The sequence below is a fragment of the Poromitra crassiceps genome (genome assembly GCF_964638095.1).
Source record: "Poromitra crassiceps genome assembly, chromosome: 19".
In the NCBI taxonomy this organism is placed as follows: domain Eukaryota; kingdom Metazoa; phylum Chordata; class Actinopteri; order Beryciformes; family Melamphaidae; genus Poromitra; species Poromitra crassiceps.
Genome location: NC_139646.1, coordinates 7795055 through 7815054, shown reverse-complemented (window position 1 = coordinate 7815054; position 20000 = coordinate 7795055). Strand labels below are relative to the sequence as shown.

At 43.7% G+C, this 20000-nt stretch overlaps 1 protein-coding gene across 1 annotated transcript in view; it reads left to right on the top strand.

Moving 5' to 3' along the window:
• Window positions 1-20000, top strand: part of LOC310793579 (caskin-1-like) — a gene marked incomplete at its 5' end in the record, with an annotated part of 45807 nt that overhangs the window by 3001 nt on the left and 22806 nt on the right. The gene's annotated exons all lie outside the window — the stretch shown is intronic.

The following is a 20000-nucleotide window of genomic DNA, read 5'->3' as shown; positions in this document are numbered from 1 at the left end:
GCTCAGCCTGGCTGGGGGCGTGGTCAGGGTGGGGTAAAAACCCCCGTTCTATCCATTCAGCAAAGTTAGAATTTAGCTGATAGCCCAGCCCAGGCAGACACGATCGGGGATTTAACCACCGCAGTAAACGCACATCTGAGCAGACGTATTGTGTTCTGCTCTAGAACCCCCAAACATGTAGTTTAGAGCCTCAGCACCGTCTTTTGGTGAGTCAGCCCATGATATATATCGGCGGTTTTACCCCACTCGCACACCAGCCGTTTAACATTTTGTGGGCGTTCCCAGACATGCAGACAGTCTCTATAGGAGTCAATGGGAGGAGTCAACTTGATCACAGATTATGACAGATTCTTTCACCCCCATAGTCATCAAAGTAAATATTGGACCCATTTTCCACAAGCCACATATCTTCTGACCATTCTGACACTAAAATGGCATTTTTCAGATAGACAGATCAGGAGAAAATTACACCTGTTCAAGACCTGTCTCTCACTTTCGTGAGATTTGGCAACAGGAGCTCATGTTAGCAGGGAGCGATTAGCTAAAGCTACATGTGACGTTCGTTTATGTAGTAGCTAAATCTGTGGTTGGAAAAAATATTTTGAATCTTATACAACTAGACTAGAGTGAGCTAACAAAGCTTTGTGTTTATATGTGTGGTGTGTGTTGTGTGTGGGAACTCACAATCTCTAGCTCAAGTTAGCTTGCTAGGTTAGCACTACCCGACGTCACCAGGCTCTCTCTTACCACAACACTTCCAGGGGAGAGGTGAACACATGACCATTTAGAGTACCATTTTTTATTCAGGGTAGAGGAGTCTCTTGCGCTTCAGCCCCTCCACAGAGGGAGGTCGGTGCTCTCAGGACAGGACAGTGTTAACAACAGAAATAAATGGGTGAACCCAAGAAGGACCTGGAGCACTCGATTCACTGGAAATTAATTGAATTCAATAGGTGCAGACCAATGTTTCGATGCAACAGCGTCTTCATCAGAGTCAGGGATTATTATTGGCGGATCCTGCAGTGCTGTATCTCTAATATTGAAAATCTCTGGTGTTAGTCAAGCTCAATGTGATTGACTGGGTTTGTATTATTAATAGTAGGGGTGGGAATCGCATAGTAACTCATGATACGATACTATCACAATACCTTTATTTGGCCCTCGATAACGATGTATTTATTCACAGAATTGACATGAAACAATGTCCAACAAAGTGCATATTACATAGTGCCTCTTTAACACACTGACTGTAACTTACTTCACGTGTGAAGTCAAAATGTAGGAAGGTTGCAAAATAATTCCTCACTAACATTTTTTCAATTTGTGCAAATTAAGTTGACAGGGGGGAAAAAACACATTTGTTTAAAAAAAAAAACTTTTTTAAAGATGAATCTCACAATATGGTACAGGTATCACGATATCGATGATGTATCGCACGATGGATCACAATCCATAGTTTGATTATTTTTGTCCCACCACTAATTAATAGTGTTCTAATGGTGTTGTGTGTAGTATTGCATATTATGTGGTGCATTGTTAACAGTTTGTTGGCTGCGGCTGTTCGCTTTGCACCACATTTCTGCTTGTCAAAATGTGATGTAATGCAATCATAAGAATAAGAATAAATACACAAGACTGCCTGAAAATGTTTTTCCTTGCCGTGTCAATGTGATGTCATATTTTGTCAGTTCAAAAGGTGTAGTGATGATTTAAATTACCCAGCACTATTAGTTGTCTGCGCCTGTCACAGAGATCTATGGGACAACAACACACTGATAATGTGTTTACTGAGATAGTTAGTTTATTTCTATAGCCCCTTATCACAAGCATGTGTCAAGGGGCTTTACCTCACATCATACAGTATCGTTAGCCTCCTAGCATAATTGCCTATATTGCCTATATTATAGGCAATTGCCTATAGGCAATATAGGCAATTATGCTATGAGGCTAACAATATACATCAGTGATTCCAAAACTGTGGGCCGTGGCCCACTAAAGGTGCTCTTATACTCGAGCAAGCTCCGTGGGGGTGGAGCTCCGCGAGTCTCCGGGAGTCACCGTGCAGACCTCGCGCTGGGGCAGATGCTATTATACTCAGAAAGTGATCAGCCAAGTGATCAGCATGTATTGTACAATGGTAATAGTGAGAACAGCCTGTGAAAAGTCGCAATGAAACGCTATTATGTGCAGTAGCTACTGAGTGCGCTTTCACTCTCAAACGACCGCACATCAGCACATGAAGGAATCGCCAAACTTGTTTTTACTGAAAGCCGTTTTACTTCTCAGCCCTGATTGCCTACTCTGTGCTGCTTTTAATCTCTCTCAATAATGCTCTCTCAACACAACACATTTACTTGGTGAAATGACTAAAAACGAACAGTTGCAAATCAAAGTTTATAGCCTACCACATGGGTCAAGAAATGGGGCGAAAACACAGCTCAGTGTTCAGGCCTCAGTGGCTTGAAAGCGGCCATGTTTGGAGAGAAGCCGTGCGTTGCTCGCGCTGTGAGAAAAAAAATCCGGCACGCGGCGAGCGCCCGACGGAGGTAGCGAATAACCACGCCCAACAAATTTACGTCATTTGACGCGCCCGCCCCTCGCTCCACCCCCGCGGCCTTCGCGGCAGGGTGAGCATAATACCACCTTAATGGGCCGTGGAGGTACTGCAGATGGGCTGCGAGTGGCACTGTAGCAGGGTCATTTCTAAAGCTACAGTGGAGATCCTGTTATCAGAAGAAACTACAAGGACTAAGGCATCCATTATTATCAAGCATAACATGCTAGCTTGTTGGGAAGGGGGTAAATAATGCTCCAAACCTAGGTTAAATTTGGGCGAGGGAAAACTATTTGAAAGGGGTCTCTTGACCTCTCAGCTCAATTTATCTGAATGAAAATTGGTTCAATGGGTACCCACGGTTTAGGCAACTAAAGCAGCTTGGTTAAGGTTAGGGTTATGGATTGGTCTGGATTGAGGTTAAAATGCAAAGTAAAAACAGGACGTGGCTTGCAGGAGTCCAACATGCTATCTCTATCTCTCACTTGCAAGACGGGAACACTACAGATCCGCCAATTCCACCCTCTCAGCCTTTAGAGCCAGTGACGTACTTCAACATGTGACAGTCATTATGACGTGTAGAACGTTAATATTCACCTATCTAGAAACGTGATATGCAAAACGTGTTTTGGTTCAGAATGATCATACTTTACATTTCCGTGAATTCCAGAAACTAACAATGCTGACATTTTACTCTGGCTAGATTGGACGATACTACACAGCATGTCTTTGGACTGCAGGAGGAAAGCCATGCAAACACGGGGAGAACACACAGAAAGGACAGAGATTCGAACCTATGACATTCTTGCTGGCTCAGTACTAAAGCACTGAGCCACTATGCTGCCCCCCAAAAAAGAGTAGCCTATTATCTTAAAGGCCAATGTCTGCTTGCATTATTAAAAAAAAACTTGCTTAAGCTTCTTCCTAAATCGTTTGCTAATGGTTTCCTTATCTTTGATTGACTTGCATAAAACCCTTTATCTTGCAGATAAGAGAACATCTTTATCGTAATGTATCTTTTAACGTTGCATCAAGCAACTTAAAGTGGCTTTAGGTCATTTAAGACTTTTATTGACCTCTATCGACAGCCAAGGAACGGCATCAACAGTGACAAGGCTCTGGCACAGCTTACAGTGGCCTATAATGGACAGGTCAGGAATATAAAAGACATTTAGTGAACCAGTAAAGTATTCAGTGATTTTATTTGTATTTTATTTGTATTTTATTATACATTCAGTGAAGAGGTAATACATCATACTACTTTGTCATTGCTTGTTTTTGGCGTGGGAACATGTGTTTGCGAATTGAAAATGCAAGTGGGGGCTTCAAGACAGAGTATACAAGCTGGAAAGTGAGATTTTGAAAGTGAAAAGAGATCATTGTTCAGTCACTGGTGTTGAGCAACAACCCTATAAAATCCCAGCAGATATATTATGGTCATTTGTGCTGTGGGAATAGTAAAAATGGTACTTAAAGCAGCTTTAAGAGGATTTCTTTCCTTTAAATATAGGAGTAGGCAGGTAGATAGAAATGGTGTATTTGTTGTCAGAGGCATCATGCCCATTGAATCTGAGGGGGCATATGCCCGAAAATGACTTCCTCGTTTACCTGAGGCGCATGTGTTAGGGAGGACAAACCCGTTTGTGTGTTTTTCTGAAAAACATATTTGTAACAGTTTATGATGCACCTATCTTGTTATATTTACTAGTATGTGGCCAATAAACAACAAATCAAAAGTGTCCTGGCCAAAATCGTGCATTTTTTTGTTTTAAATCAAATTTTAAGGGGAAATTAGGATTCATCACTCATTACATTGCCAAACGCCTGAAAAAGTGGGCCTCACGTCAAATGTAATTCATGCCTGGAAGGTCTTGGAAAACCCCTCACGCCCACACCCCAGCTCCGATTGGGCTGAAAATTTGCATGGCTGTTGGTTATTATCTGGGCAAGGTTATGGTCAGGTTGTTCAGTACTTGAACCACCTGGAAAATCCTGGAAACCACCTGGAAAGTCCTGGAAACCACCTGGAAAGTCCTGGAAACCACCTGGAAACCACTTCATGCCCACACCCCAGGTCGGATTGGGCTAAAAATGTGCATAGCAGTGGGTTATTATCTGGGGAGGCCATAGCAGGTTGCAGTCCCTGAACCACCACACCCCCAAACACACACAGATTGAGCATAGCGCCACCTATTGGCAAACACAAAAAGCTGTTTATCTCGAGAACCGCTTGTCCGATTGACTTCAAACTCAAGGAGTGCACTTAAGGGGGCCCGATGGAGTGCACTGCTGAATTTCGTGCAAGTTGGCATAGCGCCACCTACTGGCAAACACAAAAAGTGGTTCATCTTAAGAACCATTTGTCAGGCTTCAAGCAGGAAAACACAAAAGCAGACTGACAACCAGGTAAGTGTAAAAAAATCAACAGTGGTTTTATTAATTGATCCAGGTAAGTGTAAAAAATCAAGTTTTTTTTTTATTAACCCATCCACCACCCCCCCACTTTGGAGGACATACTTTGTTTTTACATTACATTATTATATTACATTTTGATTTGACAAATAAGTACATACAAGTGTAAAAAATCAACAGTGGTTTTATTAATTGATCGTGGTGGGGCACTCCGTGCGCTCAGTGGGGGAACAGGCGGGCAGGCAGAGGATCCTGGGAACACACAGGGAAAAATGGATCAGGTTGGCAGGCAAAACAGGCAGTCAGGAATATTCACAAAAAGGTGCTACTGAGTTTAGATAAATTCTTTACGATGCTCAACTGGCTGGGTTTCATTCAGCGCATGCACACACATGATGTGTGTGCATGCGCACACGTGTGCCTCAGGCAAACGAGGAAGTGATTTTCATGCTATGGATTTACTTTGAAAATGACCGTTCCCCATAACTTTGGATTATTATTTCATTGCGTGCTGAGTACACGAGTCACATGTACATGTGAGTGTTTCTAGCGCTGTTTTTTTTTTTTTTTTTTTTTGGCCTTTATTTAAACAGGTAAAATCACATTGAGACCGAAGTCTCATTTACAAGTGCGACCTGTTCATACAGCAGCTCATACAACAGTTACACATGTAAAGACAGCAACAGTACAATCAACCATCAAACCATAATAAGTTAAAAACAACATAAAACATAAAGTGCTGAAGAGGGGAGGGGGGGGGGGGTGTAGAGAAAATGTTTTACCTTGAGAGCAGGAGCAGATCAAGGAAGCTCTCTCCAAATTACTCAACAATAATTTAAAACTTGCCAGGGGGATCAGACTGGACAGCTTCAGACTCTGCTGTAGTGTGTTCCAGGTGGAGGGGGATCAGACTGGACAGCTTCAGACTCTGCTGTAGCGTGTTCCAGGTGGAGGGGGATCAAACTGGACAGCTTCAGACTCTGCTGTAGTGTGTTCCAGGTGGAGGGGGATCAGACTGGACAGCTTCAGACTCTGCTGTAGCGTGTTCCAGGTGGAGGAGGATCAGACTGGACAGCTTCAGACTCTGCTGTAGTGTGTTCCAGGTGGAGGAGGATCAGACTGGACAGCTTCAGACTCTGCTGTAGTGTGTTCCAGGTGGAGGGGGATCAGACTGGACAGCTTCAGACTCTGCTGTAGCGTGTTCCAGGTGGAGGGGGATCAGACTGGACAGCTTCAGACTCTGCTGTAGCGTGTTCCAGGTGGAGGAGGATCAGACTGGACAGCTTCAGACTCTGCTGTAGCGTGTTCCAGGTGGAGGGGGATCAGACTGGACAGCTTCAGACTCTGCTGTAGCGTGTTCCAGGTGGAGGGGGATCAGACTGGACAGCTTCAGACTCTGCTGTAGCGTGTTCCAGGTGGAGGGGGATCAGACTGGACAGCTTCAGACTCTGCTGTAGCGTGTTCCAGGTGGAGGGGGATCAGACTGGACAGCTTCAGACTCTGCTGTAGTGTGTTCCAGGTGGAGGGGGATCAGACTGGACAGCTTCAGACTCTGCTGTAGCGTGTTCCAGGTGGAGGGGGATCAGACTGGACAGCTTCAGACTCTGCTGTAGCGTGTTCCAGGTGGAGGGGGATCAGACTGGACAGCTTCAGACTCTGCTGTAGTGTGTTCCAGGTGGAGGGGGATCAGACTGGACAGCTTCAGACTCTGCTGTAGTGTGTTCCAGGTGGAGGGGGATCAGACTGGACAGCTTCAGACTCTGCTGTAGCGTGTTCCAGGTGGAGGGGGATCAGACTGGAGAGCTTCAGACTCTGCTGTAGTGTGTTCCAGGTGGAGGGGGATCAGACTGGACAGCTTCAGACTCTGCTGTAGTGTGTTCCAGGTGGAGGAGGATCAGACTGGACAGCTTCAGACTCTGCTGTAGTGTGTTCCAGGTGGAGGGGGATCAGACTGGACAGCTTCAGACTCTGCTGTAGTGTGTTCCAGGTGGAGGGGGATCAGACTGGACAGCTTCAGACTCTGCTGTAGTGTGTTCCAGGTGGAGGGGGATCAGACTGGACAGCTTCAGACTCTGCTGTAGCGTGTTCCAGGTGGAGGGGGATCAGACTGGTCAGCTTCAGACTCTGCTGTAGCGTGTTCCAGGTGGAGGAGGATCAGACTGGACAGCTTCAGACTCTGCTGTAGTGTGTTCCAGGTGGAGGGGGATCAGACTGGACAGCTTCAGACTCTGCTGTAGCGTGTTCCAGGTGGAGGGGGATCAGACTGGTCAGCTTCAGACTCTGCTGTAGCGTGTTCCAGGTGGAGGAGGATCAGACTGGACAGCTTCAGACTCTGCTGTAGCGTGTTCCAGGTGGAGGGGGATCAGACTGGACAGCTTCAGACTCTGCTGTAGCGTGTTCCAGGTGGAGGGGGATCAGACTGGACAGCTTCAGACTCTGCTGTAGCGTGTTCCAGGTGGAGGGGGCAGAGTAAGATAATGCCTTTTTTCCACGCTCGGTACGAACTGAGGGGATGGAATAGGTGATGAAGTTTTGAATGTGTAAGCTGTAGTTGGACTGTTTGCAGAGTAGATAGACAGATAAGTATGTGGGAAGCAGAATGTGTCTTCTGGGCGACTGAACAGCAGTAGCATAGACTGCATTGTAGTGCTATCTAACTAGCTAGCAGTAGCAGTCCTAGAGTAGGCTACGTTTCACTGTGAAACGCACTTTCAAATGTACGCACTAGTGAAGTGAAGATTGGCGTATCCCTTTAACGTTAGCCATGGATTTTCAACGGGAATCTGATTGCTTTTGATTGACGTAATGCCCAGCATTGCCTAAATGCCTAGTTAAGACCGCCCAAATCCCGTTTGTGTAGGCATTTTGGGGTGCAGATGATTTTGGCACGGCTCTAATTTGCGCTTGCGACACGTGACGTGAACGTTCGCGCACCCCGCCGAGAAATGCATCCCCAACATATTTCGGCACGTGCAAACAGGTGCGCAAGCGCTATTAGGGGATGGCGCCTGTCGGAAGATAGGGCCCATTGAGTCTGGCTCTGCTGCCCAGTCATGTGTAGACTACAGTACACTACAGTAGACTACAGTACAGGCGCACACAGCAGTGCTGACAGCATTGTTTATGCTGAAGTGGTTAGTAGAACATCAATCCCCTTTCCAAACCTGTGGAAATAAAATGCTGTCAGTTATTATAGAAGGCATAGTTTGCACATTAGGCTAAAGTTAGCATTGTAGCATTGATGGATCTTTCCAGGAGGCTGAGCACTTTGGAAAATGGCCTTCGGTTACTCCTGCTCAGTCTGAGTTTTCAGTGGCAATGGAGCAGACACTGTGTGAGATCAACACAGTCTAACCTGGACTCGTACCTGTTGGCATGCTCCTTTTATCTGTGGCTTTATTATCTACAGGTTTGTTCTCTAAATTAATTAGCATCATTGTGGATATAGTCTTTTATGGGAATAACATTTTGGGTGAAGCCAGATTTAACTATTTCTTTCAAGAAAAGTGGCAACAGTGTAGAAGCTATAGTGTAGAAGTGAGTGACTAAGCTAATAACATAACAGCACAAATAATTTGCAGAAATCTCTAAATAAATATTCAGTATTTACCCTAATGAGAGCAAATAGTGATGGTTAAAACTGAATAATGACACCACAACAGTCTAATCCTAATGTTAATTTAAAATTAGATAATCATCTAAATCTGGCTTCAAACAGCCAACATTTTTGAAAAATGGCCAAAATGTTGCATCCATGGTTATAGTCTTGTGCCCCCTCAGAACTTTGGCTTGCATGACGCCCATGTTTGTTGTGCAGAAAGGTGCACAGCAACTCTTTGGCACTGTCAATATTGGCTAAATGAAGGAGACTCACAAAATATTGTAATTTTGTACTTTTGACATCACAGATATGGAACATAATTCCTGGGCCTTTTGTGATCCTGAATGAAGTCACATTGACACGGTTGTGCAGCTGTCTGAAAAGATCAACAGGAAGAACAGCAGCTGTTTTATGTTACAGGTTTCATTGAAAGTCAAAATGCACGATGAGGACAGAGCCATGATGTTGACAGAGCCGTGATGATGACAGAGTTGGAGGTGGTGGAAATGGGTTTCACTGCTGCCGGTGATGAGAAGCCCTGAGGACTCCTTTCCTCTCCCCTCTCCTGTGGTTTGGAAATCCGCTTCAAAACATTAGTTTCTGAAAGCCTGCAAGCCGATGGACACTGGCTCATTGCCACCTAGGGAGTTTTTAAGATGTTGCTCAATATTAGCATAAGCAAACCAACTAATTGACAGTATGTGAGATTGATGGTGGTTACTATGGCAACTAGGCAACTCAGTTCCTGTGTTAGAGCTAAAATAGAGATCCAAAGTCACACCCCTTCCGGTCAGGGCCTACACGTACCAGCGTCTGAAAAAATATGAATGGTGGTGATGAATGGCGAGAGACAATTGTTTTTTTTATGCCGTTTGAATTGGGTTGTTAAGACTGACGACAGACGTTCACCCTGCTTCACCTCTGGGGGCCAAGCGGCACCGCTCCTCATTCGCCTCATTCCAAACAACTATGGCGGATCCTGTGAATCTTTTTAGATATCTTTTTATAAATATTTCTTTAACTTAACATCACTTTTTATAGATCATCTTTTTAGACTTAGCGCCAAACTTTGTTTTTCTACGTACTTTCTCCGAATTGTAACGTAGCCTTACCTTATTAACTGCAGCCATTTCCTCTTCTTTTCTTTCTCATCACAAGGAAAGCGGTAGAATGACAGTTGAATGACAGTCGGCTCTATTCCAGCAATGAGGGACACACACAGCACTGCAGCATATTGACAACGCAGAGAGGCTCCTCGGCTTGGCGCTTGGACCCAGAAGTAGTGTCGTCGGGAGGTCATAGGTCACAGCTTAACAAGCGAATTGTGCCATGAGGACGAGGTGCACATATGATGCTTGTCAATTTAAACGATAACTTTGCAAGTCGATCGAGAAAGTGACAGTTTGTCGTAAAACTGTTCCACTAAGATGACAAACAAGCCGTCGCGTGACGTCATAACTTTCTCTCCCGCCCAGCCTCGACAACATAAACATTCTAAAATTGCCCCCAGCTTACTTCCTTTTGTAGTGTTTGCTACAGGACAATAACTGTCAGGAAATAAGCTAGGTTTTAACATGGTTTCCTAGCAACACAAATCCGTGTCTATATTGTGCGAGATGAGAAATAGTTGATTTAGCGCTTTCATACAAAACTAAACATTAGGTTTCAGTTTTATGACAAACTGCGACTTTCTTGACTTGCAAAGTTATTGTTTAAATGAACAAACCTCATATGTGTACTTCATGGCACAATTCAAATGGGATCAAAAAATAATGATTGACTTTCGCCACTCACCACCACTCACCACCGCTCACATTCTTTCAGACAATGATTCGTATGCTGAAGCAGGAAGTAGGCATGACTTTGGCTCTCTAGTAACGTAAAACACTCAAATCATTGGGGCACCATTTGAGAAACTAGTTTCTGCAACACTCCTAAACAAGTAGTTAAGATTAAGTAAAATACATCTGACATTTAAGGTAGCGAATGGAGATATTTTATACAACTGGGCAAATCGATTATAAAGGAAACAAATACATACTTTCCATGCAAAAATAGATTTTTGTTAGCAATATAAGTGTGAAACAAAAAGAAGAATGAACTGTTTCTGGTAGAGGTCGACCGATTAATCGGCCGGCCGATTAATTGGGGCCGATTATTGGCATTTTTAATTAATCGGCATCGGCCTGCAAAAAAAAAAAAAAAAAAAAAAAAAAAAAAAAATTGCCAAGCCAGGGCAGGCCAGGCCAGGCCAGGCCAGGCCAGGCCAGGCCAGGCCAGGGCAGGCCAGGCCAGGGCAGGCCAGGCGAGGCCAGGCCACCGGGCATTTGCCCGACGTGCCCGATTATGCAGTCCGCCACTGAATGTGAGTCTTCTCATGCACCCATGAGCCTACTGTAACGTTACGTTTCCTCAGTCACCACCATCTTCTGCAAACACACTTCTCCCATCAAATGACAGCAAATCTAAACAGTTACATTATTATTATTATTATTATTGTTAATGTATAGAACAGTGCATGAATGAGTTCTCTGACATACTGCTCTCTCGCTATAGCCTACCAGTCACTACTGAAATCTATACCGCATAACCCAATGTATTTTTCTATTTAATAAAAAGAATAATCAAAAACATGTTACTGTACTGGCTAAGAAAACATCTTATATTAGATGTAGGCCTACAGTATAATGTTATATTCGATTTTCAATGTGCATGAATGGATAATGGAAATCTAGGCTACTAGATTTCTTTAAAAACAAGGCCAGGTCGAAACCTGGCATAGCCCCGGTGCATGGTATCGTCACGCATTTTTTCCAAAGGTGGGTTGTATCATTTTAGATAGTTATTGTCATGCTAATGCCTGTGCAAGTGGTCATTTTTCTGATCAGTTTGTTTTTAAGTACTTATTTGACATATAAAAATGGATGATTGACAGCTGTGGCAGCCAGTCTCAAGCCGTCATCTACAGGCTACAGGCTCTTCACCTTATAGATCTGTTTTAGATCTGTTTGGGACTAAAGCACCTGGGGGTTTTCATCTTTTAAAGTAAAGATGTTTAAAAAACTATTGCTTGTTACATTTTCAGTGCTGTACCTTTTCTCTGTAAGAATTGTATTGAGCTTGAAATTAACGATATGATACATTATATTATATGAGCTATGAACGTGAACACAACACCATTTATATTATTGCATGTTTTTGTAGATTGTGTACATTGTGTAGATTACAATTATTATGCTTATTATTATTATTACTATGCTAAGGAAGGTAGGTGAAATCGCTGTCCGTTCTGAAGAGCTATTCAGTTGGTTCATGAAATCGCTGGGCTGCGTGCCCTCCAGTGTTGCTCAGAAAATAATGTGTTTTATTAGTTACTCCAGCTACGTTATCGTTTATTTTAATACACAATGGTTTTAATGGAAGCAGACTAGCATTAACCGCTTGTCTGTTTTGCCGGTTTTTGTCGGCTTCATATTACTCTAACCTAACAACCGATAACGATAGCTGGAATAACACAATAATAGACACATATTTTCAGAACTTACCAGGTTTTCCAACTACCTGCATATGCCAGGAAATGTGTAAGGTAGGTGAAATCGCTGTCCGTTCTGAAGAGCTATTCAGTTGGTTCATGAAATCGCTGGGCTGCGTGCCCTCCAGTGTTGCTCAGAAAATAATGTGTTTTATTAGTTACTCCAGCTACGTTATCGTTTATTTTAATACACAATGGTTTTAATGGAAGCAGACTAGCATTAACCGCTTGTCTGTTTTGCCGGTTTTTGTCGGCTTCATATTACTCTAACCTAACAACCGATAACGATAGCTGGAATAACACAATAATAGACACATATTTTCAGAACTTACCAGGTTTTCCAACTACCTGCATATGCCAGGAAATGTGTTTTATAATGTTAACTCCCGGGTCTAACCATAACATGGGGCCTACACAAGTGTACACAACAACCAGCCAATAGCTAATCGCTAACGCGTTAGCGTTAGCTTACAGACACTGGAGGTTTTATTTTTGGTATTAAAGCAATAAACGTTTTTATATAGATATCTCAGGGAAGTGCTTTGACTGTGGGGATGTTCGTTCAATCTTCACAAGCTCCTCTCTTAGCTGTTGTAAGGATATACAGAGAAGAGACCAGGCAGGCTGGCTAACATTGTGTAAAACAGAAGGAACACACTGCTTTATCTGTCTACCAGACTGTATATCGATGGACCGCGTTAGCTAGCTAATTAGCCATGTTAGCTGCCTCAGTAGGTAACGTTAGCCTATAGAGAGTATTTATCTGACGTTTATGTTAGCTACTCCTCAAACCTGCGGGTGGAAATGGTTTATGCGATGCGATGTATGTTGAAGCAAGACAACGTTTTAATGTACCTTGAATTTGACAAATTACGACGGGTCGTGCTCACGCAGATCTAAGCCCTGGCCATCCTAGGCTCAACGCGAGACTCATCAGTCATTCGGATGAGTCTTGCGTTGAGGCTATGGCCATCTGTATTTTTACAAACGCCGAAATATTCCCATACAGCCAACGTTTTTAGATGGGGGAAAGTTCAGGGGGGTCCTTGCGTTCTCCTGCTTTATCACACACATGATTGTAAACACACAGGCATACAGCTCCTCACAGCTCCTCTCTACTGTGCGTCTGGCATGCAGCAAGGGGGAGGGGCCGCGTAAGCTGCATTCTGCAAAGCGACCTGGGCACGTTATTTTGGGGAAACAGCTGATACCGTGAGGAAGGTATGACGGCAAATCTTAGTGGGGCAGCGGCGCCCTCTAGTGGCCGGCCGCCATTTAGTCGGCTGAAAAGGTGCATAATTAGTCTTGGCGACATGCGGGAACATAAGGCCCCTGGTGCATTACCAAGCACCGGGGCCAAAAAATACCAACAGAAGAATATTGCACATTTTTTGGGGGCGCTACCCACACGTTTAGCTGTGTGTTTCTCATTCCACGAATGCACAATCCTTACAAGTTGTACCCCGTTGTAAAGGTGACTAATCAGGCTTTCCAACTATATAAAATACAATACCAATTGGTATTATTAAAGGGGAGAAATAATCGAGCAAAATAACGTTTCCAAACTTTTTTTGAGGAGTTTATTTTAATCGTATTTTATCGAATGAAAAAAAAAAAAAAAATCGGCATTATATATCGGCCATCGGCCGCCCTGCTCTCTAAAGATCGGCATCGGCATCGGCCATTGAAAAAGCAATATCGGTCGACCTCTAGTTTCTGGGCAGAATGCCACCTTAACAGCATCGCAGTATTTTAATAAAATATGATCTAAAGTATAAAATATGAATCTTGGGTCAGTATGGGAGCATTGTCAGCAGTGCCCAGGTCCAGACTTAAATGTACTGAAAGAAAGAAAATCCGAGTGCGCCGGGACCTGAAAGTCATGGCCCTATCAAAAGTGTCTGGTTCAGTTTCACGTGCCTCTCCGACAGGCTGACCCTGACACGGATATCCAGGCTCAGTGATGTGCCTGCTGGGGGAAGGGGTGGGTCCTACTTTTAATCCAAGATAGACCGGAAAAGCTATGCATTGCACACACATGCACGTGCAGTAACAAAACACACAAGCACGAGAGTGACGTCAGTGTTAGCAGAACTACAGAACTACCAATCAGCACACTCTCTTTAGCAAATTACAGGGGAAATTAGAGAGTGAGAGCAGGATGAAGGGATGAAGCGAGGAGGGAGCTGCAGGGAGAGAGAGAAGCTTTCTCCCAGATTACAGACCAGCTACAGATTACAGGCTGCGGATTATGAGGGTTTGAGCAAAAAAAGAAAGAAAAAACACGCCGCATTTCCTGTGTTTTTGAGAGAGAGAGAGTGTGTGTGTGTGTGTGTGAGTGTTTGTATTTATGAGTCTGTCAATGTATGTGTGCTCCTTGCTCTCTTCTGATGCTCTGTCAAAGATCAAGGTTATCACACACACACACACCTCTCTATATGCGTGACCTCTCACAATCCATCTCTTTCTCACACACACATTCTGCTTCTTCATAGATACGTTTGGAACAGTGGAAGCTTTGAATGAAGCTCACTCAAAACATAACCTGAAACACTCAATGTTGGAAGTGTAGATACACTTGGCTCTACTGTTGGAAGTGTAGATAAACCTGGCTCTACTGTTGGAAGTGTACATAAACCTGGCCCTACTGTTGGAAGTGTAGATAAACCCGGCCCTACTGTTGGAAGTGTAGATAAACCTGGCCCTACTGTTGGAAGTGTAGATAAACCTGGCCCTATACTGTTGGAAGTGTAGATAAACCTGGCTCTACTGTTGGAAGTGTAGATAAACCTGGCTCTACTGTTGGAAGTGTAGATAAACCTGGCCCTACTGTTGGAAGTGTAGATAAACCTGGCTCTACTGTTGGAAGTATAGATAAACCTGGCCCTACTGTTGGAAGTGTAGATAAACCTGGCTCTACTGTTGGAAGTGTAGATACACCTGGCCCTACTGTTGGAAGTGTAGATAAACCTGGCCCTACTGTTGGAAGTGTAGATAAACCTGGCTCTACTGTTGGAAGTGTAGATAAACCTGGCTCTACTGTTGGAAGTGTAGATACACCTGGCCCTACTGTTGGAAGTGTAGATAAACCTGGCTCTACTGTTGGAAGTGTAGATAAACCTGGCTCTACTGTTGGAAGTGTACATGAACCTGGCCCTACTGTTGGAAGTATAGATAAACCTGGCTCTACTGTTGGGAGTGTAGATAAACCTGGCCCTACTGTTGGAAGTGTAGATAAACCTGGCTCTACTGTTGGAAGTGTAGATAAACCTGGCCCTACTGTTGGAAGTGTAGATAAACCTGGCCCTATACTGTTGGAAGTGTAGATAAACCTGGCCCTACTGTTGGAAGTGTAGATAAACCTGGCCCTATACTGTTGGAAGTGTAGATACACCTGGCCCTACTGTTGGAAGTGTAGATAAACCTGGCTCTACTGTTGGAAGTGTAGATAAACCTGGCTCTACTGTTGGAAGTGTACATAAACCTGGCTCTACTGTTGGAAGTGTAGATAAACCTGGCCCTACTGTTGGAAGTGTAGATAAACCTGGCCCTATACTGTTGGAAGTGTAGATAAACCTGGCCCTACTGTTGGAAGTGTAGATAAACCTGGCCCTACTGTTGGAAGTGTAGATAAACCTGGCCCTATACTGTTGGAAGTGTAGATAAACCTGGCCCTACTGTTGGAAGTGTAGATAAACCTGGCTCTACTGTTGGAAGTGTAGATAAACCTGGCCCTACTGTTGGAAGTGTAGATACACCTGGCTCTACTGTTGGAAGTGTAGATAAACCTGGCTCTACTGTTGGAAGTGTAGATAAACCTGGCCCTACTGTTGGAAGTGTAGATAAACCTGGCTCTACTGTTGGAAGTATAGATAAACCTGGCCCTACTGTTGGAAGTGTAGATAAACCTGGCTCTACTGTTGGAAGTGTAGATAAACCTGGCTCTACTGTTGGAAGTGTAGATAAACCTGGCTCTACTGTTGGAAGTGTAGATAAACCTGGCTCTACTGTTGGAAGTGTAGATAAACCTGGCTCTACTGTTGGAAGTGTAGATACACCTGGCCCTACTGTTGGAAGTGTAGATAAACCTGACCCTACTGTTGGAAGTGTAGATAAACCTGGCTCTACTGTTGGAAGTGTAGATAAACCTGGCTCTACTGTTGGAAGTGTAGATACACCTGGCCCTACTGTTGGAAGTGTAGATAAACCTGGCTCTACTGTTGGAAGTGTAGATAAACCTGGCTCTACTGTTGGAAGTGTAGATAAACCTGGCTCTACTGTTGGAAGTGTACATAAACCTGGCCCTACTGTTGGAAGTATAGATAAACCTGGCTCTACTGTTGGGAGTGTAGATAAACCTGGCTCTACTGTTGGAAGTGTAGATAAACCTGGCCCTATACTGTTGGAAGTGTAGATAAACCTGGCTCTACTGTTGGAAGTGTAGATAAACCTGGCTCTACTGTTGGAAGTGTAGATAAACCTGGCCCTACTGTTGGAAGTGTAGATAAACCTGGCTCTACTGTTGGAAGTATAGATAAACCTGGCCCTACTGTTGGAAGTGTAGATAAACCTGGCTCTACTGTTGGAAGTGTAGATACACCTGGCCCTACTGTTGGAAGTGTAGATAAACCTGGCCCTACTGTTGGAAGTGTAGATAAACCTGGCTCTACTGTTGGAAGTGTAGATAAACCTGGCTCTACTGTTGGAAGTGTAGATACACCTGGCCCTACTGTTGGAAGTGTAGATAAACCTGGCTCTACTGTTGGAAGTGTAGATAAACCTGGCTCTACTGTTGGAAGTGTACATGAACCTGGCCCTACTGTTGGAAGTATAGATAAACCTGGCTCTACTGTTGGGAGTGTAGATAAACCTGGCCCTACTGTTGGAAGTGTAGATAAACCTGGCTCTACTGTTGGAAGTGTAGATAAACCTGGCCCTACTGTTGGAAGTGTAGATAAACCTGGCCCTATACTGTTGGAAGTGTAGATAAACCTGGCCCTACTGTTGGAAGTGTAGATAAACCTGGCCCTATACTGTTGGAAGTGTAGATACACCTGGCCCTACTGTTGGAAGTGTAGATAAACCTGGCTCTACTGTTGGAAGTGTAGATAAACCTGGCTCTACTGTTGGAAGTGTACATAAACCTGGCTCTACTGTTGGAAGTGTAGATAAACCTGGCCCTACTGTTGGAAGTGTAGATAAACCTGGCCCTATACTGTTGGAAGTGTAGATAAACCTGGCCCTACTGTTGGAAGTGTAGATAAACCTGGCCCTACTGTTGGAAGTGTAGATAAACCTGGCCCTATACTGTTGGAAGTGTAGATAAACCTGGCCCTACTGTTGGAAGTGTAGATAAACCTGGCTCTACTGTTGGAAGTGTAGATAAACCTGGCCCTACTGTTGGAAGTGTAGATACACCTGGCTCTACTGTTGGAAGTGTAGATAAACCTGGCTCTACTGTTGGAAGTGTAGATAAACCTGGCCCTACTGTTGGAAGTGTAGATAAACCTGGCTCTACTGTTGGAAGTATAGATAAACCTGGCCCTACTGTTGGAAGTGTAGATAAACCTGGCTCTACTGTTGGAAGTGTAGATAAACCTGGCTCTACTGTTGGAAGTGTAGATAAACCTGGCTCTACTGTTGGAAGTGTAGATAAACCTGGCTCTACTGTTGGAAGTGTAGATAAACCTGGCTCTACTGTTGGAAGTATAGATAAACCTGGCCCTACTGTTGGAAGTGTAGATAAACCTGGCTCTACTGTTGGAAGTGTAGATAAACCTGGCTCTACTGTTGGAAGTGTAGATAAACCTGGCTCTACTGTTGGAAGTGTAGATAAACCTGGCTCTACTGTTGGAAGTGTAGATACACCTGGCCCTACTGTTGGAAGTGTAGATAAACCTGGCTCTACTGTTGGAAGTGTAGATAAACCTGGCTCTACTGTTGGAAGTGTAGATAAACCTGGCTCTACTGTTGGAAGTGTACATAAACCTGGCCCTACTGTTGGAAGTATAGATAAACCTGGCTCTACTGTTGGGAGTGTAGATAAACCTGGCCCTACTGTTGGAAGTGTAGATAAACCTGGCTCTACTGTTGGAAGTGTAGATAAACCTGGCCCTACTGTTGGAAGTGTAGATAAACCTGGCCCTACTGTTGGAAGTGTAGATAAACCTGGCTCTACTGTTGGAAGTGTAGATACACCTGGCTCTACTGTTGGAAGTGTAGATACACCTGGCCCTACTGTTGGAAGTGTAGATAAACCTGGCTCTACTGTTGGGAGTATAGATAAACCTGGCTCTACTGTTGGAAGTGTAGATAAACCTGGCTCTACTGTTGGAGGTGTAGATACACCTGGCTCTACTGTTGGAAGTGTAGATAAACCTGGCTCTACTGTTGGAAGTGTAGATAAACCTGGCTCTACTGTTGGAAGTGTAGATAAACCTGGCTGTACTGTTGGAAGTGTAGATAAACCTGGCCCTACTGTTGGAGGTGTAGATACACCTGGCTCTACTGTTGGAAGTGTAGATAAACCTGGCTCTACTGTTGGAAGTCTAGATAAACCTGGCTCTACTGTTGGAAGTGTAGATAAACCTGGCTCTACTGTTGGAAGTGTAGATAAACCTGGCTCTACTGTTGGAAGTGTAGATAAATCTGGCTCTACTGTTGGAAGTATAGATAAACCTGGCCCTACTGTTGGAAGTGTAGATAAACCTGGCTCTACTGTTGGAAGTGTAGATAAACCTGGCTCTACTGTTGGAGGTGTAGATACACCTGGCTCTACTGTTGGAAGTGTAGATAAACCTGGCTCTACTGTTGGAAGTAGGGGTGTCACAATATATCGTCCCACGAAATTTCGCGATAGTAAAACGTCACGATATGTATCGTTGAGATGAAATCTCATATCGTGATTTTTTTTTTTTTTTTTTTTTTTTTTCCTTCAAAAATAGACAAAGAAACGTCTTTGTTTGTTGAAGTTCAATGTGTGGAAAGTAGTTCAGTTGAACAAGTCTCTGAAGAGACACATGAGAAGTTATACAGGAGAGAAACCATTCAATTGAGTTTCTGGCAAAACTGTTTACTTGACAGGAAAAACTGAAGATGCATAAAAAATAGACTAAGAAAAGTCTTGTTGTTTGAGTTTGAAGAAAAACTGAAGATGCATAATGAGAATTTATACTGCTGAGAAACCTTTTAGTTCAAAGTAAATCTAAGTGACGGTGTAACTCATTCTATTTCAAGATAAGCCTTATCTCCAATCTCATGTTTTTTCTAGTTGTTATTGTAATAACAATTTCCCACAACAGCATGTTTTGTATTTGTGCATTTCAAATAAAATACTACTTTTCCAGTCATATATTGTCATTATTCAAGTTTAAAAAAATATTGTTAAAATCGTATCGTATCGTTATCGTGAACCCAGTATCGTGATACGTATCGTATCGTGAACTGAGTGTATCGTGACACCCCTAGTTGGAAGTGTAGATAAACCTGGCTCTACTGTTGGAAGTGTAGATAAACCTGGCTCTACTGTTGGAAGTGTAGATAAACCTGGCTCTACTGTTGGAAGTATAGATAAACCTGGCCCTACTTTTGGAAGTGTAGATAAACCTGGCTCTACTGTTGGAAGTGTAGATAAACCTGGCTCTACTGTTGGAAGTGTAGATAAACCTGGCTCTACTGTTGGAAGTGTAGATAAACCTGGCTCTACTGTTGGAAGTGTAGATAAACCTGGCCCTACTGTTGGAAGTGTAGATAAACCTGGCTCTACTGTTGGAAGTGTAGATAAACCTGGCCCTACTGTTGGAAGTGTAGATAAACCTGGCTCTACTGTTGGAAGTGTAGATAAACCTGGCTCTACTGTTGGAAGTATAGATAAACCTGGCCCTACTGTTGGAAGTGTAGAT